A 12,278-nucleotide genomic window follows, 5' to 3' on the forward strand; every position below is an offset into this window, starting at 1 on the left:
ACAGTCAGATCATTAGTTTGAGCATCTTTTGAAATTTTAATCAAAAACATGTTCACAAAAAGAAATGAAATCAAGTTTTTTTTTAATACAAACTAGACTTCCACTTTGAATCACTTTGTGGACTTTTATATTCTAAATTTCCACTGACACTGTGTGTCTCTGTACTGTACATCAACTTTCCGACAGCAATTGTAGATGATGTAGATTACTTTTTTTTGCGTGCTTGGCCATTTGTATGCAATCCAAGTGCTTTCAGACTCTAGAGATAAAACCATTAAATTATTTGTATTGTATATGTTTTTTATTGTTATCAAAACAATCCCATGAAAATGCTCAAACCAAATCCTTAAAAATGGGGTACAATTGTTTACATTAATGTAAAAGAAAATCTAAATACAGTCCTATCACAGCTGGGCACTTTAGTTTTGGAGCAAATGTTACTCAAACAGGAGTAAACGAAGCATTTGTTGGGGATTATTTTTAGCTGCAGATTTATACACATTTGGTTTTAGTATTTTCAGCACTAAGAAAGCGTAAGTGGGACTGACTCAAAATAAGCCGTGGTCATGGTAATGAAGAAACATGTAGTCCAGTGCAACAATGTGGCTCGCTGATGTGTTTCTAATAGGTTTTGGACAACAATGGAGCTCTATGGCACAGAGGAATAAGCTGTGCATACACAGACAGTACTTGTTAGTTGGATCGATTTATTGTTGGTTTTGTTCTTTTTATGGGATTTGTTGACAACAACAAAAATCTATAAATCACCAGATTTATCCTTTATCAATTTTTAATTACTTATCTTACTTATCTTATTTCATTTTAACTTCACTCCAGGCAGCTCATTTTGTTCTCTATATCCTTTGCGTGTGTTATTGTGTCCTTTCTGAATGTATGCTAAGCTCAGATTCACATTAGGTCAAGGGTGAATTTCCCTTTGGAAGGACAATATTTCCCCAGACATTGATGCCCATTTTGTGAACACAAGGTGACCACATAGGAGGCTGTTATGGCAGCACATGGAAGCCTATTTGAATATATTTGACTGCTAATATCTATTTTACCCTTTATTTTTCTCCCCGTTCTTATTCTCAGTAACATCCTTGCTTTCCTTTCTTTTATTTCTTTTTATCTCTCTCACACATACACAGTGAAATACTCTCAAGGGACATGAGCGATCTAGCTGTCCCGTCTCCGGTCAGATATTTTTGCTGAGGTGGTTTTAGCCGGGCTCTTGTGTATTCTCATGCACAGTGAGCCTCAGAGGATGAAGGGTGTGGCGGGGGGAGGATGCTTCATGTACAAACTGGAGGGTTTTCTAACAACATCAGCACAAACAGCACGGTCAATTCTCATTTATGGAAGCCGCAAAAATCACCAAACTGTGGAATATGCTTCAGCGTGTATATTTGATCAAGCGATTTATCATGACAACAATGCATAGGTCATATACAGTCTGGTGGTGTGGTTAAACTGCCAATAATGAAAAACACCTGTGAAGACCTTTAGCATGTGTGCTCATCTATCTCTCAGTGGGAAACAGAAAAGGTAGAGGACACTTATAATTACATTATCTATAAGTAATATCTGCTCCAAGTGATGGGTGTCATTCTCAACACTGTGTCAGCTGATGTCAATCTGCTGCTATCACTTCTATTGAGACCATGTATTTCCATGGCAACCTAGAGGTCAAAAGGGTCAGCTTTGATACAATGAACCACAACCGATCGTTACTGTCGTCGCAACACATTGGCAGGGCACTATTGCCTGACTTGTCATTATTTGGTGCAGTGAAAATCCCTCTTGCTCCGTCTCCTGGGACTCACTTTCTCTCCTCACCCCTCATTGACCCAGTGGCCATTGTCTATAAATGCCTACAGTTGTTTTCTTGAGAGGGGTCTTGGCTGTGCTGTGTCATATTGGTTTATGAATTTAGCACTGCGGCGCCAGTGCAATAACCAAGATTTAAATGTCAGGTGATGGAGCCACTTAAAGTGCAAGTAGGTAATAAGGATATATCGCTATCAATATTGAATATGTAAAGGTTGAAATATTTGTTTATATTCCATGTGCATGTGTATGTGCATGGGTTCATTTTGTGGGGTTTTTTTTCTTCATTTTCCTCTAATGAAGTTAAGTTGCACCTGGAGGTGAAGCACAGATGCGATCATAGCTGGACCACCAGACAAAAATAATTTGAAGCATTCATTTTTGTCATGTTTTATTCCATTGAGTTTGGTTCCCCTGTAGTGAAGCCAAATTCAACCCAAAGTACAGAGCAGCAGCAAAACATATCTGACTGTTATTGAGAAATACAATTCTGACTGAGCTAATGAAATGTGGCTGATTGGATTAACTAGATGTATTCAAATGGCGTTGGTGGCAATTAACTGAGATAGCCAGCAGACTGAAATGAAACACAACTGCTATTACCATCATTATAGTCTCTCCAGCTCTCTCTGTATCTGCAGACTGTATCATATTAAACTGATTTAACCTTGGCATAAGTTGTATAGGATGCCAATCTTGCACAGCAAATGTTTTTATTGTATGTGTCACTTGAAATGTAGCTATGAATGCCTCACTGTCAAACATTTTGCCAATTGTGTTGCAGAATATTTGAAAATAAAAGGGATAAAAATAACATTCAGAAAAGTACAAGCATCAGTGCCCCTTCCATTGTAGCAGCAATAGGTCCCCACTGTAACAAAAGCTGAACCTTCAAGCAGTATGCACATTTTATGAGCTCCATTACTAAGTTTGTGCTAACACAGACATAAACTGGCCATAAAACCGGAGATATCATCCTTGGGGCAAACCTCACTATTGGATTCCTGTTCTCCTCAGGATGGACACATGCTTATTGTGCTGAACAAACCCCTGCTCCCTTTTGCAACAACACTTTTCAGCGTTTTCCCCCTCCTGCCTTTGGGAGGGGTGAATGTGTGTGTGCACAGGGAGGTGGTTTACATTAATCCACAGCTGCACTTTTCATTACTCTCATAAGGTGAGGTCAAGGGGTAAGGTCTGTTTGGGTCTTATAACGTAGGTGCGTAGTGTCAGTGAAATGAGATGTAATATGTGGCGGAGTGGCTTTTATCAAACCACGCGTCCTTGCAGAAGACAGTGAGCTGGTCGGCCGTGACAGGCAGGGAAATTACTGTAAGCTTCAGGTGGCCGCTGAGATGGAACAGGAGATGTCTCAGTCAGATAGATAACAGCAAGCTAACAGAAGAGCCACTGAGCTTCCTGCAGAGACTATCAGTGGAGCACAACGTAAATCATAAGACAGACACATTTGCACTAGTAGGCTACACGCTACAGTAACTTCAGACTAAAGGGCTGCACATAAACAGAATATTTCATCAGTAAGGTGCTGGTTTTCAAATTTGAAAAAAAATTCATAAAACAGATTTTGTTCTGTGCTGTGACCAGTGTCCTAACCTGCAGAGGACAAGGCTGTCACAATCTCATCTCCGATGTGCATCCATTAGGCCTACTGTGTGGAATTATAATGGGACAGAGCCACTACAAGGGCAGAGCCAAACACTAACATGATTATGGTAATGACTGCCAACAGCTACTCCTCTAAGCGCCAGGGAGATGTGCACTGAAAAGACAATTCCTAACAATTAATCAAAACACATAAATAGACATAATGTCATTGACTTTCACTTCTGGCAGACAAGCGATTGGTGAATGTTGTTGATACCTCAAAAGCTATTCAATCAGTGGATGGGATGCATGGGGTTGGAGGTGGGGGGATTTGGCAGGCTACAATACATCATGCCAACATTTAGTTCACACTTTGTCAGCAAATGTAATTAGCCAGAATCACAATTTTAAATGTGAGAGACCTGTAGCAGATATTTCTAGCATCCATCTCTGGACTGGACTGGTTGTATTTCAGATTTAACAGTCCCAAGGGATTATCAAACCACATGGAGCAAAACTATGATTTTCCTCTGGCATGATAAGGAAACTATATTGATAATAATGATAATTATTTAAATTGGCAAAAAAAAGTCTGAGCATAAGGAATTGTATTTAAACAACCGCAGTCATGCTAGCGGTTCTGTGAGGCTGCACTTAGGCACAGCGGTGATTTGAGCTAAATTGCTAACATCAGCATGCTGACATGCTCACGACAATGTTAACATGTTAACAGGCAGGTATAATATTTACCAACGACAGACACAAATGGCCATCCCTTGAGCCATGCGTGGCTAAAAACAAAAATGACATTTTGTTTAAAGTGCCCATATTATGAAAAAAATCACTTTTTCTGGGATTTGGGGTGTTATTTTGTGTCTCTGGTGCTTCCACACACATACAAACTTGGAAAAAAAATATCCATGCTGTTTTGAGTGAGATACAGTTTTCTGAATGTGTCCTGCCTTCAGTCTCCGGGTGAGCTGTTCAAAATCAGCAGAGCTTTTTACGTCACTAGCCGAAACGAGGTGGCTAACCGTAGCATCCTAGCGCTAGCTTGCTAGCTTGTTCTGAATGGCAAAACACTGCTACAACACACACTAGTTCACCATAATCTACAAAATAACTACTTACATGTCCCTATTCTGCAGGTATTCTACGCAAAGTTGGAAGTGTGCCCTCGTTTAGAAGAAGTCTCCCAGCTAATCCTGCCTTGTACTACTGAAGTTGTAGAAACAAACAGCTAGCTAGATGATGTGATCTTACCTAGCTACTGCGCATGTGCGACTGCCAACAAAGATGTTACAGCAGTGAGAGGTCTCACTCTGTAGCTAAAACAGAGACCTGAACACAGGGTGAAAAGAGGAGCTGCAGCAATGAGCAGTACAACACAAATATGGTGTTTTTTGAAAATTAAACCATGTAAACCTATTCTGGTACAACCTCAAAATACAATTATGAGCCTGAAAATGAGCATAATATGGCCACTTTAACAAGCACCATAATGATGAGGTGAAAAATTACGAAACTATTCCCTTAGCTTTATGTCTGATCACATTAATATCATAAATAAACACATGCAGTGATTACAGAACAAGCTGTATTTTTATCAGATAATATTGCATGGATTGGAATTATATGTGATAAACAACAAGTCTATACTAATTTATGGGCTAATCAGAGTCAGTGTAAGGTTTTTAAGGTTTTAAAGTGTATTATAACAGCTCTATCTGCTTGACATCCTATTGATTGGATCTTTCACTGCCGAGGGTAGCAGCAGTCACCCTCACAGGGTGTTAATCCCAACACCTCCTGTGAGCCACCAGCCTTTCACAAGAACATCTCACCTCAGCACATATGATCTAATATATGTGTGAACAGTCTAGCATGTGCCTAAATGCAAGTGTTCAGTACCACTTTGTGAACAGACACAGATGGTTGCCCCCCCCCTTCCCAAACCAGCTTCCTCTCTCTCCTTTTCAAAAAGTACATGGGTTTGATTTATGTTCAAACCCCCCCCCCCCATTAGCAACTTTCTCTTGCTTTGCTTTTTTTCTTTTAATTGCTATTTTTTTTCCTTCCTCTCACCTTTTCCTCTCTACGCACAGAGGCGCTTACTGAGGAAATGATAAAAGAAGGTGCTGCTTTATTGTGGTGCTGGAGTAAGCTGTAGTATATAGCTGTTAGGCTTTGAATCAGGAGACAAAGCCTATCTTCTGCTGATCCACCTGAGGCTGGATCCACATGCAGGACTGCCTCCCATCAGAGATAACTTTATATATGTTTTATCATCATTTCAATCTCAAGGGGGATCTCTGTTTATGTTACTAGTTTCAGGCAATATGAAAATTCCTGAACCACAATAAACAATGATCCTTTCCGTTTTACCCCCATTTATGTTTTTATTGCTTTCCCATTAACACATGGTGTGATTTCTCAACCTCTGTATCACCATGGGAAGAATATAACCAAGACAAATACATGGTTCTTATCAAACAGTAGCTTAGGGGTCGCTGTATTTCAGCAAGAGCCTGCAACTCTAAGATATATACCTTGCATTATTGAACACTTGCTCCTATTTGATTTCTCACCATTCATATCAAGGCATTTACGGCATGTTGTTCTTCTCATATGGTTGCAGAGGATGCTTTAGTTCAACACTCACAGTGATGTGGAGCTGATAATAGCTGTAGGCAAGGCATCAAATGCTAAAAATATTTTAAGGGCAGATGTGATATAAAACAGAAGCACCACTCTGTTTATTTGTTAAGCCCCTTGCAGTGTTTGTTGGATTGGGTTTGTCCCTGAACATCATAAAGGGTTGTATGGTTTGTGTTTATTAGCAGTGAGTTGTATTGATCCTCCATTGAGTTGTGTTGATCCTCCATCAACACCCCACATGCTAAATCCTCATCTTGTGTGTTTGAAATGTGATTGAAACTGTGGGTTGTGTGTGACAAAGAAATCTGTGGTAAGGATTGTCAGTTATGTGTCTGGTTTTAAAATAAAAATGCAACTTTCTGTGTACTGAAAAGAAAAACAACTATCAGGTGGTTACTGCAGCGCAGATGTGGTACAGTTGAAATGAAAGACCAATGCACCAATTTGTTGCCAAGGCAATTAGTTAAATGTTGTAGATGGGTATTTTAAACTACTTCCATTTTTTTGACTGCTGCTGCCTTATATTTTACTGTGGTCAGGTAAAAATGGCATGTGTGCATTAGTGCAAAGTTCAAAATAGTTTGCTCAAAAAGTTAAGACCTACACTGAATTTCCTTCTTCTGAGGTAAATTAATTTGTTCAAAATACAGCTTGATGCTAATGACAACCATTTGTCCCCTGCTGTGCCAATAGATTACTTCACTCTGAAAGACTGTAGGAAGACTTTGTAAAATGAAAATAGATAGACCAACAAACCTCCAGTTGCCCTAGGGCCTAGGCTGTTTAGCAGTGGCATTAATACAGTTGTGTGTGTAGAAAGTGCCAATTCCGTTCTACATACCTGTGCACACAAACAATTTCTTGTGGTAATGGGGTAGAGACCTGGCAGGAGACTTTTACAGTCTTTGTCTCAGTGAGCTGAAAATGCATTTTGTGGAGTGGCGATGGTAGGATGCACACAAAATGCACGTGACAGGACATTTTAAAAGCATTGCCATTTACACTCTTTCAAATGTAACCGGATGGAATTAAAAGACATTATAGATTGTTTATGTCTTATTGTCTTCAGGTCTTATCTTAAAGCTATAGTGCACAACTTGGTGCGCGATCACCAAAGGCTTGCGTCACGTTGATGCAACGACAGGGTTGTTGTCATTACTTAGAATTCCTCATGGGGGTGACAGAAACTACGCAGTATAGCTTTAAAAAACAACTATGAAATGTTTTTCATAATGCATTACATACACACAGTACAATGTAGTGAAACTGAATTACTGCATTTAACCCATCCTAAGTATTAGGAGGAGTGGACAGCTACATACAGCATCCGAGGAGCAACTTGGGGTTCAGTGTCTTGCTCAGGGAGAGCTGAGGGGCTGAGGGGCAACCGCTCTACCTCAGAGCCTCAAGCCACCCCCAAAAGTATTGTCAGAAGTGGGATTTGAACCCACGCCTCCATTTGGAGACCAGAAGTCCCATATTCAGAAAGGGTTGTCAGCTTGAATCTATTGCTTAGACTGCTCAGCCATCCTGACTAGAACTGAGTTTCCCATTAGGGTTTTTCTTTCTTTCTTTCTTTCTTTCTTTCTTTCTTTTACTACTTTCCCTTTTAAGAGACAAAAAACTGTTGGTAAATCATAAACTGACGTTGCAATAAAAAAAAGTTATCCAGCCCCCAGTGGAGGAAGAGTTCATTTCATTTATAATCAAGCATTCTGGTGATTTTGTGCCAACAGTTATGATCACTAGCAGAATCATTATCTACTTCTACAGAGAGTTATAAACTTAATGACTCAGCATAATCTCATTTTCTACTTCATTATTAATTTGTTCCTCGGCAGCTGTTATCAGGAGGGACAACCTGTTCAAAATGAATGGTTTTATGATATGCTTTGTTGCAGTCACTGTGAAAGCTGTTCATACTCACTAGCTAATACTGAACAGACAGCGGTATCATGACTATTAGGAAAATGATATTACTATTAGGATACTAGAAAAGTACAAGTATGTACAAAACCCACTCACAAATAATGCCAACATACCATGTGAGTAAAGCAGAGTAGCAGGACTTTCACCAAATGCAAAAAATTAACAATAAAATGCATGAAACTATTTCCCAACATTATGAATTGTTGCTGAATATTTATGCTCAAACATGAACTGCCCGGCACACGGCCCACACACAGCACGGACTAAGACTACGGCCGTTGGCAAGCTGTTTTTTGGAAAAGCCGTACATCCTCACAAGATGAGGTGTAATGAGGCAGTGCTGGGCTGTGATCCTCTCTGTCCTGGGCTTAATATGGTAATGCCTGCCTCCACAACATCCCGGCCTTCGGCAAAGAACACAACCAGAATGTACTCTCTTTATTACTTCGGCAGAGCATTTGGCTTCCTGGGCATTTGGGTGGGTTAGTGGTACATGCAGGTGGGTGCAGGACTGGCAATCACTCAGAGTGATGCTGGGAGACAGTGACATACGATGGAGTCATCACTTCATGCCGGGGGGATAATTTGTGAGTGAGTGTTGTTCGTGTTGGTATGATGAGGTGGCAGCTGGTCTGGGTTGAGAAAGGGGATGTGTGCTAAATACACTTGCAAGTGCTATATAGATGTGTAGGTGCCTCTGTGATTCTATGTCTATTATGCACTCAGTATACTGAGTCATGTCATTGGACAGTCATTACTTCACTGAGTGGCCCACAGGAGCTGGTAAACACCACTTGGCCAGCACCTTAATAAATAAGTTAGCACCGAAATTGTTTTAATCAACATCTTTTTTTAGTTGCGCTTCAACAAATTCATTATGGTGGGTTTTCACTGAGTTTAATACTGGTTTGCAAGTTGTTCATATCTATATCCACGACCTTCCACTTCCGGGACTGCCACGTTGCCGGCGGAAATTCGTTATGTCCTTATTTTCGGCTGGATTTCCGTTACCTAACGTTTCCTTTATGTTGGAATTCTAAACTCCGGTCGATTTATGGTTAACTGCTCCTCAGATCTCTGCAGGGTAAATAGAGACAGCTAGCTAGACTATCTGTCCAATCTGAGTTTTCTGTTGCACGACTTAAACAACTTTTGAACGTACACATGGTCCACCGAAACAAGTTCCTTCCCGAGGCTATTTTGTAGCGGCACTGGGGCTCCATGCAGCACTTAGTGCCGCCCATGTTGATTGTGATCAGTTTAAAGAAATGTAGTAATGTAAACATAGTATAGTCATGTACATACTCACATATTAGTTCAAAACCTTCATTTGGAGGTAAAACTGAAAGGAGGCACACCTGAAATGTAGGCGATAAGTTATAAGCAGTTTGCAAACAGTTGCTTGTTCACACAACCAGTAGACAAGGGTCAGAATTCATTTGGAGGTGTCTTTGTGTCCACCTGACCTAAGTCCAATAGTCTCTGCTCGTTTAGCTCTGTTTGGTCTGTTTGAAAAATATCTGTCTCTTTCGAAGCTAAATTAACTATTATGTTGTTCAGCTTGTTGTTTTGGTTTGGTGCTGGGCAGGTATCGTAGGCTACTGACAGGCCACACGTAGTTACAGTGAAATTATTAGCGTCTTCTGAGAGTTTTAAAACCGTATGTTTGTTTCTTGCCCATCAGACTTCTTTTCATCACCACAAATAATTTGGTGAATACGTTTTTATTCCCGACAGGAATGATTAACAAAACTACAAAAATAAGATCCAGGTTGTAATAAACGTAAACTATCCTTTAAACTGCATTATTCTTATAATGCTATTCATTTAAGTGAGGAATTCAAATTCAAAGAAGCCTAAAATGTCTCAACCACTAACAAGTTAACAAGCAGTCATATCATATTGTCATTATGGTTGTTAAATGTGGTGAGAAACTCCTAAGTGTATTCATGGATTAAATTATGACTCGTTACAATGCAGGCTGTAGGCAGATGTACAGCCACTATAAAGATTAAAAGAGGAAAACACAAATAAATAATCTTATGATTCATTAATGTGTGATGTCAACATGAGTAATATTGTGCTTTCAGCTAACAGTCTCCGCAGTTACTTCGTATAAATCGAAGTGAAAAGTGAATAAAAATGTTACTCTTTTCATTATGTGATATAGTTGATCTTAAATACCATTATGAGTGCATATAAAAATGAGTTATTGTTTCAGTGGACGGGACATCTACATCTCAGTGATCCAGCTGGAGAGAACTAAAATATTACAGGACTAAAACACATTTTAATACCTACTGCTGCAATGAAGTTGTTATGACAGAAGAGCATGTTTTCTTTTACGTGTCAATATTACAATGCAAATCTCACAGGCAATTTAACTTGAAGGGCTGCCAGGTGCACTGCTGTGTATTACTTGAGTGGGGATAGTGGAAGATTTCAGGATACTTTATCTCCTGTGAATGTTTCATATGAATATTACTTGTAAACCTCTGAGTCCACTGACAGAGGAGATTAGCTGTAAATTGCTTGAGGTATCTGTCGTCCTATCACTGGTTCAGGGCCCCAGCCATCCAAGCCTCTCTCCTCAGTCGTGTTCTCGGTGGAAAGGAAGGATATACCCCACTTCCTAAAGCTCCACCCTGCCCCATGCTCTGCAGAGGAAAGAGGAGAACATAAAATGCAACGCTAAGGAACTCCCTGGGGGTTAAACCTTAGGGTGGGAACAACATGGACAGCGTCTCTATCTTAAATCATGGCTGTTTATATGGTAACTTGCGATGCCTTAACCTAAGTGAGTTTGAGTTTGATTTGGATGCTTTGACCATTGGATTTACTTGATTTGATTAAGATCAGGCAAACCTGCCACAAAAAAAGAAGTCAGAGGAAATATCTGAAGCAATGTTCCATCAATGACCAAAGGAGTAATTGCTGTACTTTGTCACACCAAAACTTACTGGGTCAATGGGAGGATTGAGGTTTTGATGGAAAAGGAAAATTAAATTTCCTGCGCCACAGACTCTGTCAAGGGCAGGAATGAAAAATTGACACTTGGGTTATGGTTACGCTATTTATTGGCCATAAGGTGACCTCCGAGTGGCCCTTGAGGTAAACATAGGGGTATTTGGGCTGACAAAGTGCTGTCAGCTAAGTGTACTTTTACATTGTACTTCCACTGTGCACAGTGCACATTTTTGGGGTGCTTCCTTTTTGACATGCATCTTCTTTGTTAGGTTCAGCATTCTTCTTGGATAGAAAATCTGATCCTTGAAGTATCTGATGTTTGCCACTTCAGTTCTAGGTGTGTTTTACTCCTGTGAGTAAATTCTTGGGTGACTGCTGACAGACTGGATGTTGACTTCACAATGCACAATGTCTCTTTTTAGCAAGGAGGGGACAATAGTGATGGAGGAACACTAAGAATGGCAGAGCAGGAAGCATGCTGAGGAGGACAGGAAATAGGAAGCGCAAGCAGGAGTAAACGTTGTTGAAATAGCCAGAGGGAAATTTCCTTTCCACTGTCTTAAGGTTCTCCTCTGCTGTCCTTGAAAGACACAGAGAGCAAGCCTCTCCCAAACATGAAAGATAGGAGGAATATATCATGGTTGATATTAACACTACACTGATACAAACCAGTATAATGGCATTTTAAATAAGATCTATTTAATGAGCTTTATGGCAATAGTGAAGTGCATCCACTCCAGGCAATTTTAGTTAAAGGTAAACACATCTATCACATATGAACCTCACGTTAGAAAAAAAGTTTTTTAATCTATTTAAATGCACACCATCACAATATAATACGATATGAACACACACACACACACACACACACACACACACACACACACACACACACACACACACACACACGGATCATATAGCAAGACAACACTGTTTTGTTGAGTGTATATATGGAGTCTAATTGCATTGTGAGCAGTGGCGATAAATCATTGGAGTCTTAATCAAAGCACTACAACAGAGAGAGTCATCAATCACTTCTACAACACAACATCAGCCTGTAGCGTCTCCTTGTCTTCTGGCTGGCAGCCCCGCTCTGTGCCTAAAACGGGACACGTTGCTTGACACATTATCATTAGCACAATCAACACCACTTTGGACGTCCTCACAGAAAGCCATCAAATGGCAAATAGATATGGAGATATATGGGGCCATAAAGCTGAAAAATCATGATTCCCATGTCAATGCATGCAAAGGAAAAGGTTTTCTGAAAAGCTGGAGAGCTTAGATGA

The sequence above is a fragment of the Sander vitreus genome, chromosome 4 (assembly GCF_031162955.1).
Source record: "Sander vitreus isolate 19-12246 chromosome 4, sanVit1, whole genome shotgun sequence".
Classification (NCBI taxonomy): Eukaryota; Metazoa; Chordata; class Actinopteri; order Perciformes; family Percidae; genus Sander; species Sander vitreus.